Source organism: Triturus cristatus, chromosome 12, assembly GCF_964204655.1.
Source record: "Triturus cristatus chromosome 12, aTriCri1.1, whole genome shotgun sequence".
Classification (NCBI taxonomy): domain Eukaryota; kingdom Metazoa; phylum Chordata; class Amphibia; order Caudata; family Salamandridae; genus Triturus; species Triturus cristatus.
This window is the reverse complement of record NC_140595.1, coordinates 117,665,590-117,692,603: the sequence shown is the minus strand read 5'-3', so window position 1 is coordinate 117,692,603 and position 27,014 is coordinate 117,665,590. Positions and strand designations below refer to the sequence as shown.

At 45.5% G+C, this 27,014-nt stretch overlaps 1 protein-coding gene across 5 annotated transcripts in view; it reads right to left on the bottom strand.

The window, feature by feature from the left end:
- Positions 1-23,808, bottom strand: part of LOC146772810 (uncharacterized) — a 128,084-nt gene extending 104,276 nt beyond the window's left edge. For 2 of the 5 annotated variants that reach the window (XR_014972205.1, XM_085638516.1), the window contains exon 1: positions 23,601-23,737. The gene's annotated coding sequence lies outside the window, so the exon portion shown is untranslated. Of the gene's footprint in view, positions 1-23,438 lie in introns of all 5 variants that reach the window. The other 3 variants (XM_085638514.1, XM_085638515.1, XM_085638517.1) reach the window with 3 other exon arrangements.
- Positions 23,809-27,014: the final 3,206 nt, after the last annotated feature.

Here is a 27,014-nt window from a genome sequence, read left to right as displayed (position 1 = left end):
ATAGAATGTTGCGGATTACCTATGGATAATAGGTCCTAACTATAACTACCTACTGGCGTCCGCCAGTAGGTTATATATATATATATATATATATATATATATATACATATATATGTATTCACTGAAAAAACCATAGGTTTCACACATGTTATAGTTAGCGGAAATTTTACTGATAAAAAACCAATGAAATTCCCCCGTTATAGTTAGTGCAGGCAACTATAACTCACGCGACCGCAATCCTCTGCTGATGCTAATACTGTATTTAGACACTTATTTGCCCATGTCTTCTTCCATACATTTTTAGCTATACATATATTACAAATATTTTTTTTTCATAAAGACACATATGTCATCAGCAGAAGATTGCGGTCGCGTGAGTTATAGTTGCCTGCACTAACTATAACGGGGGAATTTCATTGGTTTTTTATCAGTAAAATTTCCGCTAACTATAACATGTGTGTCCTATGGTTTTTTCAGTGAATTTGCAAGGTTTTTTAAATGCTAATTCCTAACTATAACGTGTGTGAAACCTATGGTTTTTTCAGTGAATTTGTACGGTTTTTTAAATGCTAAGTTACTTTACGCCATTCGTGGCGTGCGCGCCCACTTAACGCAGTTCGTTCCGTTCGCGCACCGTGCGCGCACAGTGAGCACGCGGTGCGCTTCGCGCACCGCGCGCCCACTTTACGCAGTTAGTGCTGTGCACGCACGGTGGGCACGCGGTGCGCTACGCGCACCGCGTGCCCATGTTACGCTAGATGGGCCATCTACGCACGATGCGCTTCGCGCACCGTGCGCACATGGAGGACATATGATGCACTTCGTTTTGAAAGGTAATATTTTAATTTTTCATATATGTTATAAGCCATGCACAAATGGTGCCCTTCGGGCACCAATTGCACACGGGGTGGAGAGAGTGTGGATAATTTTTTTTTTTTTATAATTTTTTACCGTACGCGTACGGTAAGCGTAATCGGCGAAATTAGCGAAAAAATAAAAATTCCGTTTTTGGCCTTGGGGGATCTTTGGGGACTCCCTCAACATGGCTATGTGTGTGGGAGCTGTCTAAACAGCTCCTTTACATGTTTTTGTGCTTTATATTTTAAACATCACTCTCAGTGCGAGAGAGAAAATGGCGGCCGCCGCTTCCTGGTTTCGGCCGATTCGAATGTTTACTAAGATCTAAGAGCCAATCAGAATCGCGCTCGCGCACGCCACCGTACGCGTACGGTAAGCGTACCGTAAGCGCACCGTAAGCTGGCTCAGATATATATATTGATTTAAAGGCTATTTTCTCAGAATCTACTGAACAGATTTACACCAAACCTACAAAAGGCACTTCCTTGACCTGAGGACTACCTCTCTGCCAAATTTCTAGTAATTCTGTTCAGCCGTTCGGGCTGTAGCCCTGTCTAAAGGTCCTATGGAAAAATGCATGGGAAAAACGCGTTTTGGGACCCCCCTTTTATCTCAGCCCCCGCTTGACGAATCCCCCCGAGACTTTCAGGGTAGGAGCGGAGCGTAGCGCCCCACCTATTTTGAAAAATTCGCGAGGATTCGTCGACCGGCGCCAAAGTTATTCAAAATAGAATGTTGCGGATTTCCTATGGAAACGTGGTCCTAACTATAACTACCTACTGGCGACCGCCAGTAGGTAATATATATACATATATATATTCACAGAAAAAACCATAGGTTTCACACACGTTATAGTTAGGAATTAGCATTTAAAAAACCTTGCAAATTCACTGAAAAAACCATAGGTTTCACACATGTTATAGTTAGCTGGACATTTTACTGATAAAAAACCAATGAAATTACCCCGTTATAGTTAGTGCAGGCAACTATAACTCACGCGACCGCAATCCTCTGCTGATGCTAATACTGTATTTAGACACTTATTTGCCCATGTCTTCTTCCATTAAATTTTAGCTATACATATATTGCAAATATTTTTTTTTCATAAAGACACATATGTCATCAGCAGAGGATTGCGGTCGCGTGAGTTATAGTTGCCTGCACTAACTATAACGGGGGAATTTCATTGGTTTTTTATCAGTAAAATGTCCAGCTAACTATAACATGTGTGAAACCTATGGTTTTTTCAGTGAATTTGCAAGGTTTTTTAAATGCTAATTCCTAACTATAACGTGTGTGAAACCTATGGTTTTTTCAGTGAATTTGTACGGTTTTTTAAATGCTAAGTTACTTTACGCCATTCGTGGCGTGCGCGCCCACTTAACGCAGTTCGTTCCGTGCGCGCACGGTGCGCTTCGTGCACCGTGCGCGCACAGTGAGCACGCGGTGCGCTTCGCGCACCGCGCGCCCACTTTGCGCAGTTAGTGCCGTGCACGCACGGTGGGCACGCGGTGCGCTACGCGCACCGCGTGCCCACGTTACGCTGGATGGGCCATGTACGCACGATGCGCTTCGCGCACCGTGCGCACATGGAGGACATATTATGCGCTTCGTTGTGAAAGGTAAACTTTTACAGTTGGCTACACGGGGTGGGTGGAAATTTATGGATCCACGCAAATTCCAGAACTTTCCACCACAGAAATATGGGGAAAAAGTGTTTTTTTGTCACTTTTTAGGTTTGCAAGGGATTCTGGGTAACAGATCATGGTGGGAGGCAGTCAAGTCACCCCATCCTGGATTCCCCTGGGTGTCTAGTTTTCAAAAATGTATAGGTTTGCTAGGTTTCACAAGGTGCCGGCAGAGCTAGGGTTAAAACACTACAGCTAGTCACTTTGCCAAAAAAGGGTCATTTTTCACTGCAAATTTGAGGTGTGACCACGTTGCGTTTTGCGCCGTTTCCTGTCGCGGGCACTAGGCCGACCCGCACAAGTGAGGTACCATTTTTCTCGTAGGACTTTGGGGAACGCGGGTGGGTGGAAATTTGTGGATCCACGCAGATTCCAGAACTTTCCATCACAGAAATGTGGGGAAAATGTGTTTTTTTTTGTCAATTTTTTAGGTTTGCAAGGGATTCTGGGTAACAGACCCTGGTGGGAGGCAGTCAAGTCACCCCATCCTGGATTCCCCTGGGTGTCTCGTTTTCAAAACTATATAGGTTCGCTAGGTTTTCCTAGGTGCCGGCAGAGCTAGGGTTAAAAAACTACAGCTAGTCACTTTGCCAAAAAAGGGTCATTTTTTACTACAAAATTGAGGTGTGACCACGTTGCGTTTTGCGCAGTTTCCTGTCGCGGGCACTAGGCCGACCCGCACAAGTGAGGTACCATTTTTCTCGTAGGACTTTGGGGAATGCGGGGTGGGTGGAAATTTGTGGATCGACGCAGATTCCAGAACTTTCCACCACAGAAATGTGGGGAAAATTTGTTTTTTTTGTCAATTGTTTAGGTTTGCAAGGGATTCTGGGTAACAGACCCTGGTGGAAGCACTCAAGTCACCCCATCCTGGATTCCCCTGGGTGTCTAGTTTTCAAAAATATATAGGTTCGCTAGGTTTCCCTAGGTGCCGGCAGAGCTAGGGTCCAAAAACTACAGCTAGTCACTTTGCCAAAAAAGGGTCATTTTTCACTGCAAAATTGAGGTGTGACCATGTTGCGTTTTGCGCCGTTTCCTGACGCGGGCACTAGGCCGACCCGCACAAGTGAGGTACCATTTTTCTCGTAGGACTTTGGGGAACGCGGGTGGGTGGAAATTTGTGGATCCACGCAGATTCCAGAACTTTCCATCACAGAAATGTGGGGAAAATGTGTTTTTTTGTCAAATTTTTAGGTTTGCAAGGGATTCTGGGTAACAGACCCTGGTGGGAGGCACTTAAGTCACCCCATCCTGGATTCCCCTGGGTGTCTAGTTTTCAAAAATATATAGGTTTGCTAGGTTTCCCTAGGTGCCGGCAGAGCTAGGGTTCAAAAACTACAGCTGGGCACTTTGTCAAAAAAGGGTCATTTTTCACTGCAAAATTGAGGTGTGACCACGTTGCGTTTTGCGCCGTTTCCTGTCGCGGGCACTAGTCCGTCCCGCACAATTGAGGTACCATTTTTCTCGTAGTACTTTGGGGAACGCGGGGTGGGTGGAAATTTGTGGATCCACGCAGATTCCAGAACATTCCACCACAGAAATGTGGCGAAAATGTGGTTTTTTTTGTCAATTTTTTAGGTTTGCAAGGGATTCTGGGTAACAGATCATGGTGGGAGGCAGTCAAGTCACCCCATCCTGGATTCCCTTGGGTGTCTAGTTTTCAAAAATGTATAGGTTTGCTAGGTTTCCCTAGGTGCCGGCAGAGCTAGGGTTCAAAAACTACAGCTAGACTCTTCGCAAAAATGTGTAAATTTTCATTGTGAAAATGTGGTGTGTTCACGTTAGGTTTTGAGCCACTTCCTGTCGTGGGCACTATGCCTACCCACACAAGTGAGGTACCATTTTTATCGGGATACTTAGGGTAGTTCAGATTTGTAAAGCAACTGTTATTACCTATTGATTTTTGATGCATTTCTCCCTTCCAAATGAAAGAAACAAAAAGTCATTTTGAAAAATGACCAATAATTCTCATGCTAGTATGAGTATTCCCAATTTCGAAAATGTGCAAATATGCACTGTTTCTAAACTCTGTAATTTGTTCCCATTTCAGAAATACATAGGTGTCTTTCATACCGATTTTTCCATGTCTACATTTTCCCACAATAATTGCTAGATACCCGGAACATAATAAAAAACCATTACAAAATGCTGCTCAGTTTTTTACTCTGGGTTCGTTGGGCTCTTGGTGAACCTACAAGTCCTATATATCCCCACAACCAGGAAGGTCCAGCGGATGTAACGGTACATTGCTTTCAAAGAGATGTCATAATTAGAAGAAGTTACAGGTGAAAACGTTGACACAAAAGGCTGCTTTTTTCAACTAATTTTTTCTATATTTAACTGGTAGTTTCTATAAAGAAACCTTGATGGATCTACACAAATGACCCCTTGCTGAATTCAGAATTTTGTCTACTTTTCAAAAATGTATAGCTTTCCAGGATCCATTATTGCTTTTGTACCCATTTCTACCATTAACTGGAAGGAGTTTGAAAGCACAAAAAATAGCAAAAATAGGGTATGTCCCAGAAAAATGCCAAAACTGAGTAAAAAATGTTGGTTTTCTGACAAAAATCTGTCAATCCCTAAAAGCTGGAGAAATGGTGATTTCAGCCCCACAAACCCTTTTTTGATACCATTTGCAGAGAAAAACCCAGACGCTTTCATTTGCAGCCAGTTTCTCCCATTTTTCAGAAACAAAACAAAATTTTGCTGTATTTTGACTAATTTCTGGGAAACCTCTAGGAGAATCCACAAACCCTGGGTACCTTTAGAATCCCCATGATGTTGGAAGAAAAGGAAGCAAATTTGGCATGGATACCCAATGTGGTCAAAAAGTTACAGGGGCCTAAGCGCGCACTACCCCAAATAGCCCAAAAAAGGCTTAGCACAGGAGGGGAAAAGGCCTAGCAGCGAAGGGGTTAAGAGTTACCACTTTATTCCAATCATGATGGCTTCAGGTGTGCCATACGTTTGTCATAAGTAGGACTGTTAGCACTCTAGTTGTTCTTTAGAACACTCTGTGAAGCTGCAGTAAAACACAAAGGAATCAACTGACAGTCTTGGCCCTTGTTGGATGAACATGTTTTACTGAGAATGTCAGACTTCATTCTCACATGACTGAAAAAGATAATGTGAATTTGCAGAAAATATGCTCTCAGTTTAGCTTATAGATCACCTTCCAAACCTCTTTGGGAAAAGCTTAAGAAAATAGTTTTCTCTCAAACATGATTCATGATATCCCAGCAGAAGGCTTTTTCACATGGTAAAATCACCTTAGAATACGCCACAATTCCTAAAATGAGTATGGTACCATCATTAAATGATTTATAATGTAACTAAAGTCTTAAAACCTTCTATTAATTGCAATGCTTTTTAATGAGGTGCTATCGTGTATATTGGTCCCAAGATGGCTGCCAACACTTCTTGGATGAAGTGCTGACAGCCAATCAGATCTCACGATGAGATGTGTGGTTAGGCTCCGCCCAGATATATCTATGATTTTACTTTTGATTTTCTCAGGAACTACTGAACTGATTTACACCATTTAACCAAAAGGCACGACTCTGAACTAAGGGCTACCTCTTTGCCAAATTTGGAGTAATTCTTTTTAGCAGTTCGGGCTGTAGCTGCGATTAAAGGTTCCTACGGAAAATTGCATGGGGAAACATGTTTTGGGACCCCCTTTTTTCTCAGCCCCCACTTGATGAATCACCCCGAGACTTTCAGGATAGGAGCAGACCGGAGCGCCCCACCTATTTTGAAAATTTTGCGAAGATTCGTCAACCGGCGCCAAAGTTATTCCAAATAGAATGTTGCGGATTACCTATGGATAATAGGTCCTAACTATAACTACCTACTGGCGACCGCCAGTAGGTTATATATATATATATATATATATATATATATATATATATATATATATATATATATATATATATCAGACACAGTTTGCTCAGCAAAACGAGGGCGCACTCTGACACAAGAATCATCCATCAAGCACTGCAGACGCTTTATTCATTACTGTTGCCTGACGCGTTTCGGGAGAACATTCCCTTAATCATAGGCATAGTCCCAAAGTCTCGCAATGCTGCAGCAATTAATTTAAATACCTGCCCTCCAATGGGCTCCTCGAATGAGAACCCCAGTGTTTGCTGGGATATGTAGTGCTGCAGCCTACCTTCAACCCAAATGGGATGGGAGAAAAATGTTGCAAACGGCCCTTCAATGAGCCGCAAAAGTGTCCATCAGTGCTTGTAATCCAAGGCTTGTTTGTCCCCACATATGGAGCAGCGGAAAATTCAGCGCCCCGTGGCCCCATGCAATCCGCTGGGTGGTGCGCCCTCCACGCCCTGAAGCCGGCGCGAAAACATCAGACACAGTTTGCTCAGCAAAACGAGGGCGCACTCTGACACAAGAATCATCCATCAAGCACTGCAGACGCTTTATTCATTACTGTTGCCTGACGCGTTTCGGGAGAACATTCCCTTAATCATAGGCATAGTCCCAAAGTCTCGCAATGCTGCAGCAATTAATTTAAATACCTGCCCTCCAATGGGCTCCTCGAATGAGAACCCCAGTGTTTGCTGGGATATGTAGTGCTGCAGCCTACCTTCAACCCAAATGGGATGGGAGAAAAATGTTGCAAACGGCCCTTCAATGAGCCGCAAAAGTGTCCATCAGTGCTTGTAATCCAAGGCTTGTTTGTCCCCACATATGGAGCAGCGGAAACTTCAGCGCCCCGTGGCCCCATGCAATCCGCTGGGTGGTGCGCCCTCCACGCCCTGAAGCCGGCGCGAAAACATCAGACACAGTTTGCTCAGCAAAACGAGGGCGCACTCTGACACAAGAATCATCCATCAAGCACTGCAGACGCTTTATTCATTACTGTTGCCTGACGCGTTTCGGGAGAACATTCCCTTAATCATAGGCATAGTCCCAAAGTCTCGCAATGCTGCAGCAATTAATTTAAATACCTGCCCTCCAATGGGCTCCTCGAATGAGAACCCCAGTGTTTGCTGGGATATGTAGTGCTGCAGCCTACCTTCAACCCAAATGGGATGGGAGAAAAATGTTGCAAACGGCCCTTCAATGAGCCGCAAAAGTGTCCATCAGTGCTTGTAATCCAAGGCTTGTTTGTCCCCACATTCGAGGAGCCCATTGGAGGGCAGGTATTTAAATTAATTGCTGCAGCATTGCGAGACTTTGGGACTATGCCTATGATTAAGGGAATGTTCTCCCGAAACGCGTCAGGCAACAGTAATGAATAAAGCGTCTGCAGTGCTTGATGGATGATTCTTGTGTCAGAGTGCGCCCTCGTTTTGCTGAGCAAACTGTGTCTGATGTTTTCGCGCCGGCTTCAGGGCGTGGAGGGCGCACCACCCAGCGGATTGCATGGGGCCACGGGGCGCTGAATTTTCCGCTGCTCCATATGTGGGGACAAACAAGCCTTGGATTACAAGCACTGATGGACACTTTTGCGGCTCATTGAAGGGCCGTTTGTAACATTTTTCTCCCATCCCATTTGGGTTGAAGGTAGGCTGCAGCACTACATATCCCAGCAAACACTGGGGTTCTCATTCGAGGAGCCCATTGGAGGGCAGGTATTTAAATTAATTGCTGCAGCATTGCGAGACTTTGGGACTATGCCTATGATTAAGGGAATGTTCTCCCGAAACGCGTCAGGCAACAGTAATGAATAAAGCGTCTGCAGTGCTTGATGGATGATTCTTGTGTCAGAGTGCGCCCTCGTTTTGCTGAGCAAACTGTGTCTGATGTTTTCGCGCCGGCTTCAGGGCGTGGAGGGCGCACCACCCAGCGGATTGCATGGGGCCACGGGGCGCTGAATTTTCCGCTGCTCCATATGTGGGGACAAACAAGCCTTGGATTACAAGCACTGATGGACACTTTTGCGGCTCATTGAAGGGCCGTTTGTAACATTTTTCTCCCATCCCATTTGGGTTGAAGGTAGGCTGCAGCACTACATATCCCAGCAAACACTGGGGTTCTCATTCGAGGAGCCCATTGGAGGGCAGGTATTTAAATTAATTGCTGCAGCATTGCGAGACTTTGGGACTATGCCTATGATTAAGGGAATGTTCTCCCGAAACGCGTCAGGCAACAGTAATGAATAAAGCGTCTGCAGTGCTTGATGGATGATTCTTGTGTCAGAGTGCGCCCTCGTTTTGCTGAGCAAACTGTGTCTGATGTTTTCGCGCCGGCTTCAGGGCGTGGAGGGCGCACCACCCAGCGGATTGCATGGGGCCACGGGGCGCTGAATTTTCCGCTGCTCCATATGTGGGGACAAACAAGCCTTGGATTACAAGCACTGATGGACACTTTTGCGGCTCATTGAAGGGCCGTTTGTAACATTTTTCTCCCATCCCATTTGGGTTGAAGGTAGGCTGCAGCACTACATATCCCAGCAAACACTGGGGTTCTCATTCGAGGAGCCCATTGGAGGGCAGGTATTTAAATTAATTGCTGCAGCATTGCGAGACTTTGGGACTATGCCTATGATTAAGGGAATGTTCTCCCGAAACGCGTCAGGCAACAGTAATGAATAAAGCGTCTGCAGTGCTTGATGGATGATTCTTGTGTCAGAGTGCGCCCTCGTTTTGCTGAGCAAACTGTGTCTGATGTTTTCGCGCCGGCTTCAGGGCGTGGAGGGCGCACCACCCAGCGGATTGCATGGGGCCACGGGGCGCTGAATTTTCCGCTGCTCCATATGTGGGGACAAACAAGCCTTGGATTACAAGCACTGATGGACACTTTTGCAGCTCATTGAAGGGCCGTTTGTAACATTTTTCTCCCATCCCATTTGGGTTGAAGGTAGGCTGCAGCACTACATATCCCAGCAAACACTGGGGTTCTCATTCGAGGAGCCCATTGGAGGGCAGGTATTTAAATTAATTGCTGCAGCATTGCGAGACTTTGGGACTATGCCTATGATTAAGGGAATGTTCTCCCGAAACGCGTCGGGCAACAGTAATGAATAAAGCGTCTGCAGTGCTTGATGGATGATTCTTGTGTCAGAGTGCGCCCTCGTTTTGCTGAGCAAACTGTGTCTGATGTTTTCGCGCCGGCTTCAGGGCGTGGAGGGCGCACCACCCAGCGGATTGCATGGGGCCACGGGGCGCTGAATTTTCCGCTGCTCCATATGTGGGGACAAACAAGCCTTGGATTACAAGCACTGATGGACACTTTTGCGGCTCATTGAAGGGCCGTTTGTAACATTTTTCTCCCATCCCATTTGGGTTGAAGGTAGGCTGCAGCACTACATATCCCAGCAAACACTGGGGTTCTCATTCGAGGAGCCCATTGGAGGGCAGGTATTTAAATTAATTGCTGCAGCATTGCGAGACTTTGGGACTATGCCTATGATTAAGGGAATGTTCTCCCGAAACGCGTCAGGCAACAGTAATGAATAAAGCGTCTGCAGTGCTTGATGGATGATTCTTGTGTCAGAGTGCGCCCTCGTTTTGCTGAGCAAACTGTGTCTGATGTTTTCGCGCCGGCTTCAGGGCGTGGAGGGCGCACCACCCAGCGGATTGCATGGGGCCACGGGGCGCTGAATTTTCCGCTGCTCCATATGTGGGGACAAACAAGCCTTGGATTACAAGCACTGATGGACACTTTTGCGGCTCATTGAAGGGCCGTTTGTAACATTTTTCTCCCATCCCATTTGGGTTGAAGGTAGGCTGCAGCACTACATATCCCAGCAAACACTGGGGTTCTCATTCGAGGAGCCCATTGGAGGGCAGGTATTTAAATTAATTGCTGCAGCATTGCGAGACTTTGGGACTATGCCTATGATTAAGGGAATGTTCTCCCGAAACGCGTCAGGCAACAGTAATGAATAAAGCGTCTGCAGTGCTTGATGGATGATTCTTGTGTCAGAGTGCGCCCTCGTTTTGCTGAGCAAACTGTGTCTGATGTTTTCGCGCCGGCTTCAGGGCGTGGAGGGCGCACCACCCAGCGGATTGCATGGGGCCACGGGGCGCTGAATTTTCCGCTGCTCCATATGTGGGGACAAACAAGCCTTGGATTACAAGCACTGATGGACACTTTTGCGGCTCATTGAAGGGCCGTTTGTAACATTTTTCTCCCATCCCATTTGGGTTGAAGGTAGGCTGCAGCACTACATATCCCAGCAAACACTGGGGTTCTCATTCGAGGAGCCCATTGGAGGGCAGGTATTTAAATTAATTGCTGCAGCATTGCGAGACTTTGGGACTATGCCTATGATTAAGGGAATGTTCTCCCGAAACGCGTCAGGCAACAGTAATGAATAAAGCGTCTGCAGTGCTTGATGGATGATTCTTGTGTCAGAGTGCGCCCTCGTTTTGCTGAGCAAACTGTGTCTGGTGTTTTCGCGCCGGCTTCAGGGCGTGGAGGGCGCACCACCCAGCGGATTGCATGGGGCCACGGGGCGCTGAATTTTCCGCTGCTCCATATGTGGGGACAAACAAGCCTTGGATTACAAGCACTGATGGACACTTTTGCGGCTCATTGAAGGGCCGTTTGTAACATTTTTCTCCCATCCCTTTTGGGTTGAAGGTAGGCTGCAGCACTACATATCCCAGCAAACACTGGGGTTCTCATTCGAGGAGCCCATTGGAGGGCAGGTATTTAAATTAATTGCTGCAGCATTGCGAGACTTTGGGACTATGCCTATGATTAAGGGAATGTTCTCCCGAAACGCGTCAGGCAACAGTAATGAATAAAGCGTCTGCAGTGCTTGATGGATGATTCTTGTGTCAGAGTGCGCCCTCGTTTTGCTGAGCAAACTGTGTCTGATGTTTTCGCGCCGGCTTCAGGGCGTGGAGGGCGCACCACCCAGCGGATTGCATGGGGCCACGGGGCGCTGAATTTTCCGCTGCTCCATATGTGGGGACAAACAAGCCTTGGATTACAAGCACTGATGGACACTTTTGCGGCTCATTGAAGGGCCGTTTGTAACATTTTTCTCCCATCCCATTTGGGTTGAAGGTAGGCTGCAGCACTACATATCCCAGCAAACACTGGGGTTCTCATTCGAGGAGCCCATTGGAGGGCAGGTATTTAAATTAATTGCTGCAGCATTGCGAGACTTTGGGACTATGCCTATGATTAAGGGAATGTTCTCCCGAAACGCGTCAGGCAACAGTAATGAATAAAGCGTCTGCAGTGCTTGATGGATGATTCTTGTGTCAGAGTGCGCCCTCGTTTTGCTGAGCAAACTGTGTCTGATATATATATATATATATATATATATATATATATATATATATATATATATATATATATATATATATATATATATATATATATATATATACATATATATACATATATATATTCACTGAAAAAACCATAGGTTTCACACACGTTATAGTTAGGAATTAGCATTTAAAAAACCTTGCAAATTCACTGAAAAAACCATAGGTTTCACACATGTTATAGTTAGCTGGACATTTTACTGATAAAAAACCAATGAAATTCCCCCGTTATAGTTAGTGCAGGCAACTATAACTCACGCGACCGCAATCCTCTGCTGATGCTAATACTGTATTTAGACACTTATTTGCCCATGTCTTCTTCCATTAAATTTTAGCTATACATATATTGCAAATATTTTTTTTTCATAAAGACACATATGTCATCAGCAGAGGATTGCGGTCGCGTGAGTTATAGTTGCCTGCACTAACTATAACGGGGGAATTTCATTGGTTTTTTATCAGTAAAATGTCCAGCTAACTATAACATGTGTGAAACCTATGGTTTTTTCAGTGAATTTGCAAGGTTTTTTAAATGCTAATTCCTAACTATAACGTGTGTGAAACCTATGGTTTTTTCAGTGAATTTGTACGGTTTTTTAAATGCTAAGTTACTTTACGCCATTCGTGGCGTGCGCGCCCACTTAACGCAGTTCGTTCCGTGCGCGCACGGTGCGCTTCGCGCACCGCGCGCCCACTTTACGCAGTTAGTGCCGTGCACGCACGGTGGGCACGCGGTGCGCTACGCGCACCGCGTGCCCACGTTACGCTGGATGGGCCATGTACGCACGATGCGCTTCGCGCACCGTGCGCACATGGAGGACATATTATGCGCTTCGTTGTGAAAGGTAAACTTTTACAGTTGACTATGATGGTTATGCCATGCACAAATGGAGCACTTCGGCCACCATTTGCACACGGGGTGTGGAGAGTGTGGATAATTTTTTTTATTTTTTTTTATTTTTACCGTACGCGTACGGTAAGCGTAATCACCGATTTTTCAAAAAAAATTAAAATTTCATTTTTGGCCTTGGGGGTACTTTGGGGACACCTTCATCAAGGCTAGGTGGTTAGGAGCTGTCTAAACAGCCCCTTTACATGTTTTTGCCTTTGTTTTTCCTCCTCCCCCTCAGAGTGCGAGATAGAAAATGGCGGCCGGCGCTTCCTGGTTTCGACCGATTCGAATGTTTACTAAGATCTAACAGCCAATCAGAATCGCGCTCGCGCACGGCACCGTACGCGTACGGTAAGCTTACTGTAAGCGCACGGTAAGCGCACCGTAAGCTGGCTCAGATATATATATTGATTTAAATGCTATTTTCTCAGGATCTACTGAACAGATTTACACCAAACCTACAAAAGGCACTTCCTTGACCTGTAGACTACCTCTCTGCCAAATTTCAAGTAACTCTGTTCAGCCGTTCGGGCTGTAGCTGTGTCTAAAGGTCCTATGGAAAAATGCATGGGAAAAACGCGTTTTGGGACCCCCCTTTTTTCTCAGCCCCCGCTTGACGAATCCCCCCGAGACTTTCAGGGTAGGAGCGGAGCGTAGCGCCCCACCTATTTTGAAAATTTCGCGAGGATTCGTCGACCGGCGCCAAAGTTATTCCAAATAGAATGTTGCGGATTTCCTATGGAAACAGGGTCCTAACTATAACTACCTACTGGCGACCGCCAGTAGGTAATATATATAGTATATATATATATATATATATATATATATATATATATATATATATATATATATATATATATATATATATATATATATATATATATATATATATATATATATATATATATATATATATATATATATATATATATATATATATATCATACAGCAGAAGATTACTCTGGATGTGCACCTCCCGCACCACAAAGAAATCCCATCAAATGATCAAAGCCACTGGCTAAACATCACAATGGCAATAACCAAAACGAAATACATCACCTGGTGCAAACACTACATCTGCATCTTAGCCCACTTCTGACTGGGGAAGTTCACAGCCGGAGTGCAGAGCTCAGCAACCAGGGTCCATACTCCGAGATAGACACGTCTGTCCTCTCTCAGATTCCAAACTCCCAGTTTCTCAGTCTACAACCCTCAGCTTTAAACACACTAGAAGATTCGCGAAAGACCTCCTCCCACCGCCAGAGGAATTTTACCAGAACTGGCCAAGTTCCAAGCAAGCATCCCCATGGCAGTAAGGAGCTCTCACGTCCCTTCCTCCATTCTCACATCTTCCAGCCTCTATCTTAACGAAGCTCCCACTAGCCTTCCAGAGTACATTAAACAAAAGCAATCGCTAGAAAAACAGAAAGACCTTGAATGTGAATAACCCAAACAACTTGCAAGCACTGCTGTGCACGCAGAAATAAGGCAAAGTCAGACATGAGGTCATGTCAAAGTCAATAGTCAAAGTCAGAAAACAAGATGACATGAAGCCATGTCAAAGCAGAGCTCATAATTTTCACCTATGTACAACACAATGCACATGTGTGCACCACCGCTCACAACACTGCACTTCGAGACCAAAGAATACATTCCACACCTCTCTCTCCCTCTCACACTTTCAGATGCACATCCAACACCTTCTATTCTTTGCAAGACTATTCTACTCTGTGACAGCTCCCACTGAAAGACAGCAAGATTACAAGAAAGAAGAGAAGCAGGCATAAGCAGTACCGTCTCATAAATCCAGGCTAGGGTAAAATAACACACTAAAGTCAATTAAAATGGTGGTAGTTGAAGGTCATTATAGGGTGCCTAACCACAAGAGTGGCTCTTTTACTACACTCAGTCAATAATGAAGCTACCTCTGCACGACTTTAAAAATGTTCTTTAAGATCATCTTGCTGCATAAATCATTTTTTCATTGATATCCAATTTTGCATTACCCTTATCCTAGACCCATTGGTGGTTGGCTTAGTCTTTCCATCGTGCTGTGATTTCACTTTTGACAATGATAAGGCCAGCCATAAATATATATCCCTTATTTTAAGGTTACATAACCATGGTGTCTAGCAAAGTCTTCTGCTGCAGTCACTAGCATGGATTCCACAGTACATAGATGTAGCGTATGTATTCACACATCATGATAGGTTCAGGAAACATCAAGTACAGTTGCGTGTTAAAAGTACATATTTTCAGCATAACTGTACCAGCCGTATGGGCACTTCCCTACTCATCCCCAGGTACCAAATAAAGTAACTATCCGACCAACAGTCCAAGTGGCACAGCAAAACTGAATGCATTAGAACATTCACAGGGACACAGAGAACATAGGGGAAAAGAGGCAACAATCAAACAGCAAGTGATGACCGTAGTCTAAGGTACAATTCCATAACAGGGTGGCAAACCTCTGGTACCATGTAAAACTAGAAGTCACCACAATGTTTTAAACTAACAATCATAACACACAACATGACTGAAAGCAGGGAAACTCCTTCTAAGACCTTAGTACACCACAATTCAATGACAGAAGTACTCATAGAAAACACTACATCAAAACTCTCCCCTCTATAACACTATAAACTTCGGAACACCCTAAAATAATGAAATCATTACCAAAAACATTCAGCTTATGTGGCAGTTTCTAAATAACTCTACCATCATAAACTCAAAATATTTTTTTCTAGACCATTATAAAAAAAATATGTATGCTGATTAAGTAAGTCTTACATCCTTGTCCCAGTGTGCTGCTGAGAAGTGCCAGTACTCTACCCCTGAAAGCATCGGGGCAGTGCTGATAACTTCCGGTACTATCCCTTTCAAAATAAAGAAGTGCTGTCGCAATTTACGCCTCTAAACACCGAGAAGAATATATATGTATTTTTTTTCTACTATACATCAAGATACGTGTTAGATACTGTCTTGGCTGGAATCCTGATGCGCAATCCATGGAGGAACCCACATCAGGATTCAACCCAAGATACCACAAGAGCCTTTCTTGAATAACATCGCATCTGGCTGTTACGTAACAAATGAATTTCAAAATCAAAATTTTTATTTGATCAAGACCTCGTCAACAAATGCAAGTACATAAGATTAAAAAGTTAGATTTTCCTTTAAAACTTTCTTTAAAACACGTTTATAGACATAGCAAATCTAAATTGACAATTACAAATACATGGTTTATGATTATTAGGTTTGAATTTAAAAATGTACACCTCAGACCAGGCGGGCAACACCCATTGGGCTCACCGGGCTTCAGCCCACCCCCCCTCAATGTGTGTCAGCCCGGCTGAGACAGCCTTGCGGGCTGGCGTCCGTCTAATTGCAGCTGGACCCGAGTACTTCACAGGTCTTTAAAAGACCATTTACTCGTTAATGAGGCTTTTGTTGTGTTTTCACCCCTTCTTACAACCACTCGGCCTATGGCTGGAAGACTTAGGCCCCCCCCCCCCCCCGAAATCTTTTTCAGCCCCCCCCCCCCCCCGAAATTTGGCTCTAGTTGCCCGCGTGCCTCAGACCTAATGCCAGCAGGCTGTCTTCTGGATGGTGCTTTGATTTGTTGAGGTTCCCAGAGAGGCACTGCCATGCACATTAGAAACGGGGGGTGGGTTGTGCTGGAACGGTGCGTACAAACCTATTTTGAGCTGACTCTTGGTTAACCCCATGGAGCGTTCCCCTCGTTCTAGCAGAACTAATTTTGTCTGCACACACACTGTGTAAACGTTGCGCCCACCATGAACTTGAACAATGTCACGTTCTGGTACAATAGAGGCATACATGCCAACATTTCAGAAGCGCAAAGTGTACACCTGTGATTTTGCACTGTGTTTTAAAACTTGTGGGAATCAGTTTCGGCTCGATCCTTTCTAGCGCGGAGCCCATTTTAGAGTGAGATCACTCTCATTGGGTTAGCGCCCTAGTTTCTGGTCGCCCAATATAAAATGCGCTACGGCGCGACCGCGCATTGATGTGAAGGGGGGAGAGAGACTGTTGGTTAACAATTGCTGCTCTGGCCACCTTTTTATCTTTTTTTAAAAAACTAACTGCTACTTTGCACACCTGTGATTTTGCACTGTGTTTTAAAACTTGTGGGAATCAGTTTCGGCTCGATCCTTTCTAGCGCGGAGCGCATTTTAGAGTGGGATCACTCTCATTGGGTTAGCGCTCTAGTTTCTGGTCGCCCACTATAAAACGCGCTACGGCGCGCAGTGGGCGCATTGATGTGAAGGGGGAGAGAGACTGTTGGTTAACAATTGCTGCTCTGGCCACCTTTTTATCTTTTTTTAAAAAACTAACTGCTACTTTGCACACCTGTGATTTTGCACTGTGTTTTAAAACTTGTGGGAATCAGTTTCGGCTCGATCCTTTCTAGCGCGGAGCCCATTTTAGAGTGGGATCACTCTCATTGGGTTAGCGCTCTAGTTTCTGGTCGCCCACTATAAAACGCGCTACGGCGCGACCGCGCATTGATGTGAAGGGGGGAGAGAGACTGTTGGTTAACAATTGCTGTTCCTGCCACCTTTTTATCTTTTTTTAAAAAACTAACTGCTACTTTGCACACCTGTGATTTTGCACTGTGTTTTAAAACTTGTGGGAATCAGTTTCGGCTCGATCCTTTCTAGCGTGGAGCCCATTTTAGAGTGGGATCACTCTCATTGGGTTAGCGCTCTAGTTTCTGGTCGCCCACTATAAAACGCGCTACGGCGCGACCGCGCATTGATGTGAAGGGGGGAGAGAGACTGTTGGTTAACAATTGCTGCTCCTGCCACCTTTTTATCTTTTTTTAAAAAACTAACTGCTACTTTGCACACCTGTGATTTTGCACTGTGTTTTAAAACTTGTGGGAATCAGTTTCGGCTCGATCCTTTCTAGCGCGGAGCCCATTTTAGAGTGGGATCACTCTCATTGGGTTAGCGCTCTAGTTTCAGGTCGCCCACTATAAAACGCGCTACGGCGCGACCGTGCACAGGACGCGCGCAGTGGGCGCGCCAGCAGCGCGCCGAAGGCGCGCTTAAGGCAAGCCCGTCTGCGCCCGTCCGCGCCAAGATCGCGACCAGCGCCATGGGCTCTGTGTGTGTTAACAGAATCAGTTACCTGCAGGATGAACTTATTTCTTTAAACACTGGTAAGTGCCAGCTGCCGGCCCTGTTGATCGACTATGATACAGCGGGCCCCAATTGTTGCTCGACATGTGGCCTGAGAACTTATTTTAATCCACTCACAAGCACTAGTAATACTCTGCTTAATTCCTGCTTCAGCCCTGTGGCTCGTCGCATTGGCCACACTGATGCACTATCAACGCCAATCCCTGGCAACATCTTACCTAGTACCAATGAGCTGAACTGTGTGTTACTTAACACAAGATCAATGTCCAAACATAAATATGAACTAGAGGACCTTATATCAGCTGCTAGTCCGGACCTGGTTTTCCTCACGGAAACATGGTCAACTGTCTCTTCTGCCCCAGTTTGGAATATTGCCATCCCCTCGGGCTACTCACTGGCGCAGGTAGACAGAACAGCAACGGTTGGAGGAGGTATCGCGCTTATTTATCGCTCCCACCTTAAAACTGCTTTTAAACAAGAATCAACATTAGAGGCCGAAGCTATTTCATTCACTGTAAAATTTAACAACTATGAACTTCTATCCGGGCTACTGGTCTACAGGCCCCCAGGAGCAAGAGCTCCGTTTACCAAATCCTTTCAGACCTTCCTAGAATCTTGTTATGAAACCGCAACGCTCATAGTCCTAGGTGATTTTAATTTCCATCTAGATGACCTTAATAACTCTGACTCATCTAATTTAATTGATAACATGGCAGGGTATGGGTTGCGGCAAATCATATCACAACCCACTCACTTAGCGGGGCACATACTTTGTGGAATCTTCACCAATAATGACAAAATTGAAGTGAAAGACATACAACGGGTCCCTTGGTCAGACCGCTCAGTAATATATTTTAAAGTGAACCTTTCTCTATCTGCAACTGGACGGAAATCCCGCCCTCGGCTGATAAATACTCGTCCTTGGAAGGACATAAAAAGTGTGGTACTAGCCGACACCCTGATAAACTGCCTTCCCCACTTGGAGGACAGTAATGAAGGGGCCACTAACTTTGACTCGTGGATTAGCAAGGCAATAGATAAGCTAGCCCCAGTGAAATCCACCCAACCTAAAAGACGATTACTGACCTCACCTTGGTATACAGCAGAGCTTAAGCTTGCCAAAATCAAATGTAGGCGGCAGGAACGTCTCTGGAGATTAGATTATAGTCCTACACTAAAGAAGGAATATAATCTTACTCTGGAACAATATAAATCTTTAATCAAACAAGCCAAGATGACATATTTTACTAATAAAATCCAAGAGGCAAAAAACTCCTCTAAGGAACTTTTTAAAATAGTAACCTCCCTAACCAAGAGTCCTAACGACACAATTTTCTGTCCTGACCAAAGTTTTGTTGACAATCTTGCCCTCTTCTTTCAACCTAAGATTCAAGATGTTTATAATGAACTCCAGAAGCTACAGACTGATCCTGACAAGAATATTGGCAACCCCATGGAGGATCGTTTAGCGCTTAACGGTCTGCCCAAATTCTCTCTTCTTAGCGAAAAACAGGTCAGTGATGCATTACTTCAAATAAAGTCAGGCTCTCCCCTTGATCCCTGCCCTTCTTATATATATCATCTGGCCCCTGCAGTAATAAGTGCCTCCTTGGCTCCCTTGTTAAATAAGATTATTAGTTAGGGTGTCTTTCCCTCAAATTGGAAAAAGGCCTGTATCAGGCCCATTCTTAAGAAACCCTCACTTGATCCACAGGATACTAAACACTATCGCCCTATCTCCTGTCTCCCGCTTCCATCTAAAGTTTTAGAAAAAATGATCAACCAGGAGCTAATGCAATTTATTGACACTAATAACCTGTTGGACGCAACACAACACGGATTTAGACCACGTCATTCCACCGAATCAGCCTTAATAATGGCTACGGAGGAAATCCGCAGAGTCATGGACAGTGGAGGCAGGGCCATTCTTGTCCTTCTCGATCTCACGGCGGCATTTGACACTGTTAATCATAGAGTACTACTTGAAAGATTGAATCAAGTAGGCATCAAAGACTCTGCTCTAGCGCTTTTACATTCCTTCCTTGATTCCAGATCACAGCAAATCCATTGGGAGGGACTTCAGTCTGAAGAATTTTCTCTCCCTTGTGGCGTTCCTCAGGGATCAGCACTATCTTGTACGTTGTTTAATCTGTATGTTACACCACTGGCTAACCTAATAAAGAATCAGGGTCTAAAACTAGTATCTTATGCAGATGATACCCAGCTGGTGGTGTTTCTGACACAAACTGTTGAAGTCACTGCGGAGAAATTCAGAAATTGCCTCTCCAGTGTGATGAGATGGATGAGTACAAACTTTCTTAAACTTAATACCGAGAAGACGGAGGTGTTGGAATTTGGTTATAAACCGTCCATATGGAACAACCTCTGGTGGCCTCCAGAAGCGGGTGCTTGCCCTGTTCCTGCACCCAAAGTGAAGAACCTAGGCTTCTTGATCGACAAAGACCTCTCATTAACTTCTCAAGTTAACCAGGTCACCTCGGCCTGTTTCTTGATGATCAAGATTCTCCGGAAAATCCTGCCTTTCATCCCTTTCTCCTTAAGAAAAACTGTAGTGAGAGCTTTAGTTCTATCACGCATAGACTATTGTAATGCATTATATTCTGGGATAGGTGAACGACAGCTTTCAAAGCTTCAGTCCCTGCAAAACGCGGCAGTAAGAGTACTGCTGGATCTCCCAAAACATCATCCTACATCAGCAAATATGAGGAGGCTCCACTGGCTCCCTGTGCGTAATAGAATACAATTTAAGGCCTCATGCCTTGTACATAAAGCGGTACATGGAGGAGGTGCGGATGACATGAAATCCTTATTCCCTCGGTATGTTCCGAGCCGTACACTCAGATCCACCAGTATGGGCCTAGTCGGCCTTTCGAAATTTAAGAGGGCCCGGTGGGGAGGCAAGGCCTTCTCTTTCCAGGCAGCAAGACTATGGAATATCTTACCAACAGAACTACGATTACTAACAAGTAAGATCCTGTTCAGACAGGCCGTGAAAACCTGGCTCTTCACCAAATCTTAGACTTTCCTCACTCACCTCCTTCTATCACAGCGCCAAGACGCCTCGGCATAAGTGCGCTTAACAAATACCTCAGTCAGTCAGTCAGTCAAAGTGGGAGATTTTATCAAAAAAATCGGGAGAATGGGGTCGTGAATCGGGTTACTGTCATGCATGGGCTTTGGAATTGTGCTGCTGCAGGATCGGACATTTGAAATGCAAATGCACGTTTGTTTATTTTTCTTACCTTTCAGAAGCATGGAGCGCAATGGCAGGCAGAGAGGGTGATGCAAGTGTTGTGCACTGGCCTGGCAGGTTGCTGGCAGTGCATGCACCCCACCCCCTCCCCCCCAGGTGTGTCAGCCCGGGCTGAAATAGCTTCCCGGGCACACACTCAGTACTTCGCAGGTCTTTGAAAGACCATTTGCATGTGAATGAGGCTTTGTTGGTTTTTAACCCCTTCTAGAGCCCCTGCATCGCCACTCTTACTATTGCTGGAAGAATTAGCACGTTACACAATACCAAGCCCTTTCTGCTGAAACCTCGAGGAATCGGGTTATTGCTTGCAGGAATCGGGAGGCGGGAGACTAGCATTGAACTCGGGAGTCTCCCGCCGGAATCGGGAGGGTTGGCATGTATGATAGAGGGTGCGCTCGTCCGCGTGCCAGCCAGGTTTCTGGGTACGGGCGTACACGGGACGAATCAGCGCGCGCCGGAAGCTGCGCTGCGTAATCATTTATTCGACGAACCTAAACGGTATTGTACGCCCTGTAAAAGGAAAGCACAGATTTCTCACAAGATGGGGCGACATGGGTTAGAGGAGCGTGCTTGGTCAACAGGAACGACTGGCAAAGTCACTTCTGTCAACGGACCAGACGAAGGTCCTGCTTAGTTATTCAAACACCGTCGGTGCGCGTGCAGCGCGCGCATACCATTCAAAAAGGGGGGTGTGGGGGTAGTATAACCCACTCGCTCCTTACCTCTTACCTGGGCACGGCCGTTACCGGTGTCTCTTGCGTTGCACACAGAGGTGCGCTCTAAGTTGCGCGTTCACAGTAGGTTTTGTTCCCGAGAAGCCCCTTTCGGGATCTCTATCTGAATTGGGAGGCACTGGGGGGCCGGCATTTCCCGAACCCTATTGAGCAACAGGCTCTAAAGTCCTTGTAGGGGGACAGATCCAGCGGGCCAACAACCTCTGACACTCATACAATTACTCACCTGGGGGCCTATAAACACACACTTATTTAGGCTATAAAACTCAGCTGAAATCAAGATTGTCAATGAATCATTTATTGGCAGTTAGGGTGATATGACATAAGTTATATTCTTACCAAACAAAACTAACCACAGACTCGGGAGATTTTTAAATGTTTATCTAGTTAATTTTTCATGTGAGCAAATGACAGTACAGACTCGTCATTACCAAGGAAGGAAATCAAATGGTTAACACCTGTCACATTTAGGAACAAGCATTGGCATAGCCAATAGGTCTCGCCTTTGGGACATTAGAAGCGTTTAGCGAGAGGTATTAGCAATGTTTCCACACACACCCCTGTATGTGCCCTGCCTAGCGGCACTAAATTGTTTCGTAAACATCAAGAAAGGTAGATTGTCTCTGGTACAAACGGGTACACCTTGTGGATTTCGTAATTTTTGACCTAAGACGTGTTTTCATTTGTAAATGCTAATTTGTGTCTGTTGGGTTTAGGGAGGTTGGGAAGAGATATGATGGACACGCAGTAGGACCGTGCCAGTGATCGGGTTGCGGTAGTACGTTTTTAGGGAGTCAGTCCCCTTGCCACAGTAATCCCAGTCTTCCGCATCCATCCCTTCTGCCCTGTAACTCCACCGTTGCCACACACTGACCATGACACCTCTAGTCCACACGCTGCACTCGCTCTGCTGGGCGTTGCATTCGGTGTGCCCTTCGGTGTAATACAGTCTTTGCTAAAGCAAGCAGTGCGGTCTGTGTCCCGCTCACTCTTCCCAGTTGTTTTAAACAGATTTGAGTTTAATTACATGTTTTAAACATGAACGACCTTACTTATTACTTACTTTTCCTTATTTTGTCGGCGTTTTTCCACGTAGGTTTAGGTCTATAAAAAATAGCCGGGACGGAAAGTCCACAACTTGTTACAAAAATGCATAATCGCGGTTGGTTGCTTGCTATGTTAGATTGTATGCACTTTTAGTTAAGTTTCTTGCGCTTCGTTTGCACTTCAACCCGAATGTCTCCAAGCTCTGCAAATGTTGGTGGTCGTGCAAAAGTTGCTGTTTTGACAACATTGGAAGCGACGCTATTCGCAACAATGCGGGTGTCGGTAGACTGGCCCTGGTCGTACTTAAACCACAAACACACAGATAACTTACTCATGGGGTTAAAGAGGTCAATAGTTTAGTGATCGAGATCTTATAAACCACTGATCCACCCAGCCCCTGACAGAAGGACAAGCAGGTAAAATCAAGATTCCATGTTTTTAGTTGAACAAAATCTCTTACAATCCACCTTCATTTACACAGACGTAAAGGGAGCAATGCTTTGGGTGGGCAAGTACTTACTAGATCTTTATCTTGAGTGAGAGTTCCTGCACGTCTCAATAGTAGGCTCTATACTCCGAATAGAAAACTACTGGCACTTCTCATTAGGAAACAGGTACTCTGGTCTAGTGATAGTAAGCGCACAATGAGACATTCCCTCCTCCCCAAATTCCATCACCTTACCCGCTACGCCCAAGAACTCAAAGAATCAAGGTATGTTGTCTTCTGTCTTCTGTAGCCCTGCTGTGATCTGAAGGAAACTCCCCGGGCACAGCCTTAAATACCTGCTACGTTTTTTCATTTATCTGTCCACCTCCCAATGAAATCACCACGACCAGCCTTTCCATAACCAGCCCCCCCCCTTTTTTTTCATTTTTCTGTGCCACCTCCCAATGATATCACCACGACCAGCCTTTCCATAACCAGCCCCCCCCCTTTTTTTTCATTTTTCTGTGCCACCTCCCAATGAAATCACCACGACCAGCCTTTCCATAACCAGCCCCCCCCCCCTTTTTTTTCATTTTTCTGTGCCACCTCCCAATGTTATCACCACGACCAGCCTTTCCATAACCACCCCCCCTTTTTTTTCATTTTTCTGTGCCACCTCCCAATGACATCACCACGACCAGCCTTTCCATAACCACCCCCCCCCCCTTTTTTTTCATTTTTCTGTGCCACCTCCCAATGAAATCACCACGACCAGCATTTCCATAACCAGTCCCCCCCCCCCCCCCCCCCTTTCAGGGCCCGGAGGAGGCTCAGCCCCATGGCGCTACTAAGGGCGCTACTCAATACTTACACCTATATGTTACCATTTCATGCACGAAAACAGACGGGGGCGGGGGGGAATTAACTGGCCAGAAGGGTTAAACCAGAGCGTGAAGTGCTTGGAATGACTGCAGCGAGCGTGAAGTGCTTGGGATGACTGCAGTGAGCGTGAAGTGCTTGCAATGACTGTAGCGAGCGTGAAGTGTTTGGTGCTTGGAATGATTGCAGTTTGCGTGAAGTGCTTGGAATGACTGCAGCGAGCGTGAAGTGCTTGGAATGACTGCAGCGAGCGTGAAGTGCTTGGAATGACTGCAGCGAGCGTGAAGTGCTTGGTGCTTGGAATGATTGCAGCGAGCGTGAAGTGCTTGGAATGACTGCAGCGAGCGTGAAGTGCTTAGAATGACTGCAGCGAGCGTGAAGTGCTTGGTGCTTGGAATGATTGCAGCGAGCGTGAAGTGCTTGGAATGACTGCAGCGAGCGTGAAGTGCTTGGTGCTTGGAATGATTGCAGCGAGCGTGAAGTGCTTGGAATGACTGCAGCCAGCGTGAAGTGTTTGGAATGACTGCAGCGAGCGTGAAGTGCTGGGAATGACTGCAGCGAGCGTGAAGTGCTGGGAATGACTGCAGCGAGCGCGAAGTGCTTGGAATGATTGCAGCGTGCGTGAAGTGCTTGGAATGACTGCAGCGAGCGTGAAGTGCTTGGAATGACTGCAGCGAGCGTGAAGTGCTTGGAATGACTGCAGCGCGGAGCTTCATGCGGCCGCATCTCCTGGATTATTTCAAACATTCCGAGCTGTCACTTTGCCTAGCTGTTGCCTGGAACGCGGTGACACAGCGCGGGAACCTATCCAGAAAGGCCTGTTTACTTGTGAGTTTTTCTCCACTAAAGAAAACATGCATCCAGGTAAACAGTGGGCCTCCTAAAGTGCGTACAAAACAGTAACATCGCGGCCGTGCAAGTGAAGGCATTTGTACTGTCATGTCAGGTGGAGTGCCCTGGTGAAGTTGTTCTTAGACAGTGGTGGCTTCTGCATCCAGGCTGGTGACTGAGTTTGATGATGACTGACTGTCACCTCCATCCATGCAGTACTTTTGCTCTAGTATTTGGTGGTTGTTGATGCGCTCATTAAAGGGAGTGAGTGATCATGCAGAGCCAGGTGTCCTACTTCAGTGCCATAGCGATGGCCTCTGCAGCCAATCTGTTCCATACACAAGATGGAGGCAGTGTGGGCTGGAAGGTGAAATGGTGTACTTTGTGATGGAGAATTACAAACTGGTTGGAATTTCCTCATATCAGCGAGCTGCTTGTTTGGGATGGTGGTGCCGTGCATTTGTTGTACTTGTTTATATCTCTCATTGCATGGCAGGCATAAAGAATAGGGTTTTATTTTGTTTCACCACCGCCCTGTCTATGTTTTCTCACGGGGCCTGTGTTTTTTCTCACAATGACTTTTGTTTTTACGCTGGTTTGTATTTCCACATTAAAGTCATGTGTAAGGTTTTATTGCTAGGTTCTCTTGCATGTCTGGATCTATCAGCGGATGGAGGCCCACAGGTGTTTTGTCGGATGCATTTGACCCTCGAACACGTACACGTTAACAGTACCTCAGAGTGGACAACCCAGTGGTAACTAGTAACCAGGTAAATGGTATATAGTTATAGGAAATAGAGACTGCAGAGCTTCTCACAGCTGCCAGCTCACTTAAGACCATAAACTACGCATCTCTTACAACTCTTTGTCATTAAGTAGTACATGAAAACACTTCTCACATAGAATCAAACCCAAAACAAAGACAACACAATTCCAAGCACACACCCTAAACGATGTAGACTGCTACTCGTGTAAGCAAGCACTTCAGTGCCCCACATGGGAGCGTAGGCGCTATATAAGTGATACAGTACAACCAGGGGCGGCTGGTGACATTTGAAAGTGGTGAGGCGTAAATACTGTGGCGGGCGAGCGAGCCCGAACCACCTACGGTGGGGTTCAGGGGTCTCCCCCGAGAAAATATTGAAAAAAGTGGGGGGCAAATGTTGCATTCTAAAGCAAATTTGAGAAGGAGGTGGCTTGGCGGACACATCTCTGGGAGTAGCCAGACAAGTCTCTTTGCACTTGCACAGATACATCACTCTCCCTGCATTCACATAGGCACACTACTCACCCTTCCCTGACATCACTAAGCCTGCATTCACCCATCCACATCACTCACCCTGGGCTCTCACAGGCACACTGCTCAACCTGCACTCACACAGACATCACTCACCCTTCGCTGCACTGCACTCAATAGGTTTAATTTATTACAGTCTAGGTATTTGTGATACTATTAAAAAAAAAAGTAATAATTTTAACAATATGCAGAGTAAGTAAGTAAGTAAGTAAGTAATTTTTATTAGCATAGTTACTTAAAACCATTGCTGTACAAAGTTGATTAAGAACAGGTATAATAAAAATACAAAAATGACAATTCTAAGTAAAAACGGAATAAAATTTGCACGCTTCATGTTAGTAGGGTAATTTCTTCTTTCTTTGATTTTCCTCATGAGTTCGTATGGTCATTAATGTCAGTCGACAAACAGTGTTGAGTCAGTGATACAAGGACCATTATAAAATAATTTTTGGCATCTTTCTTTCCACTGCCTTCATAAATTTTACAAAGCTGCAATTCATGCGAGGATCGTGGGAAGAGAAGCAAACCAGAATTGCCTTTCTACGTGTACGAATCCCTTGCTGGTTGAAATGATGTTTCAACAGGTGTTTTCGTTTGTCGCGTAGTTTCTCACAGGAGCAGATCAGGTGCAGCATATCCTCTTGCCCCGATCCACATAGCCG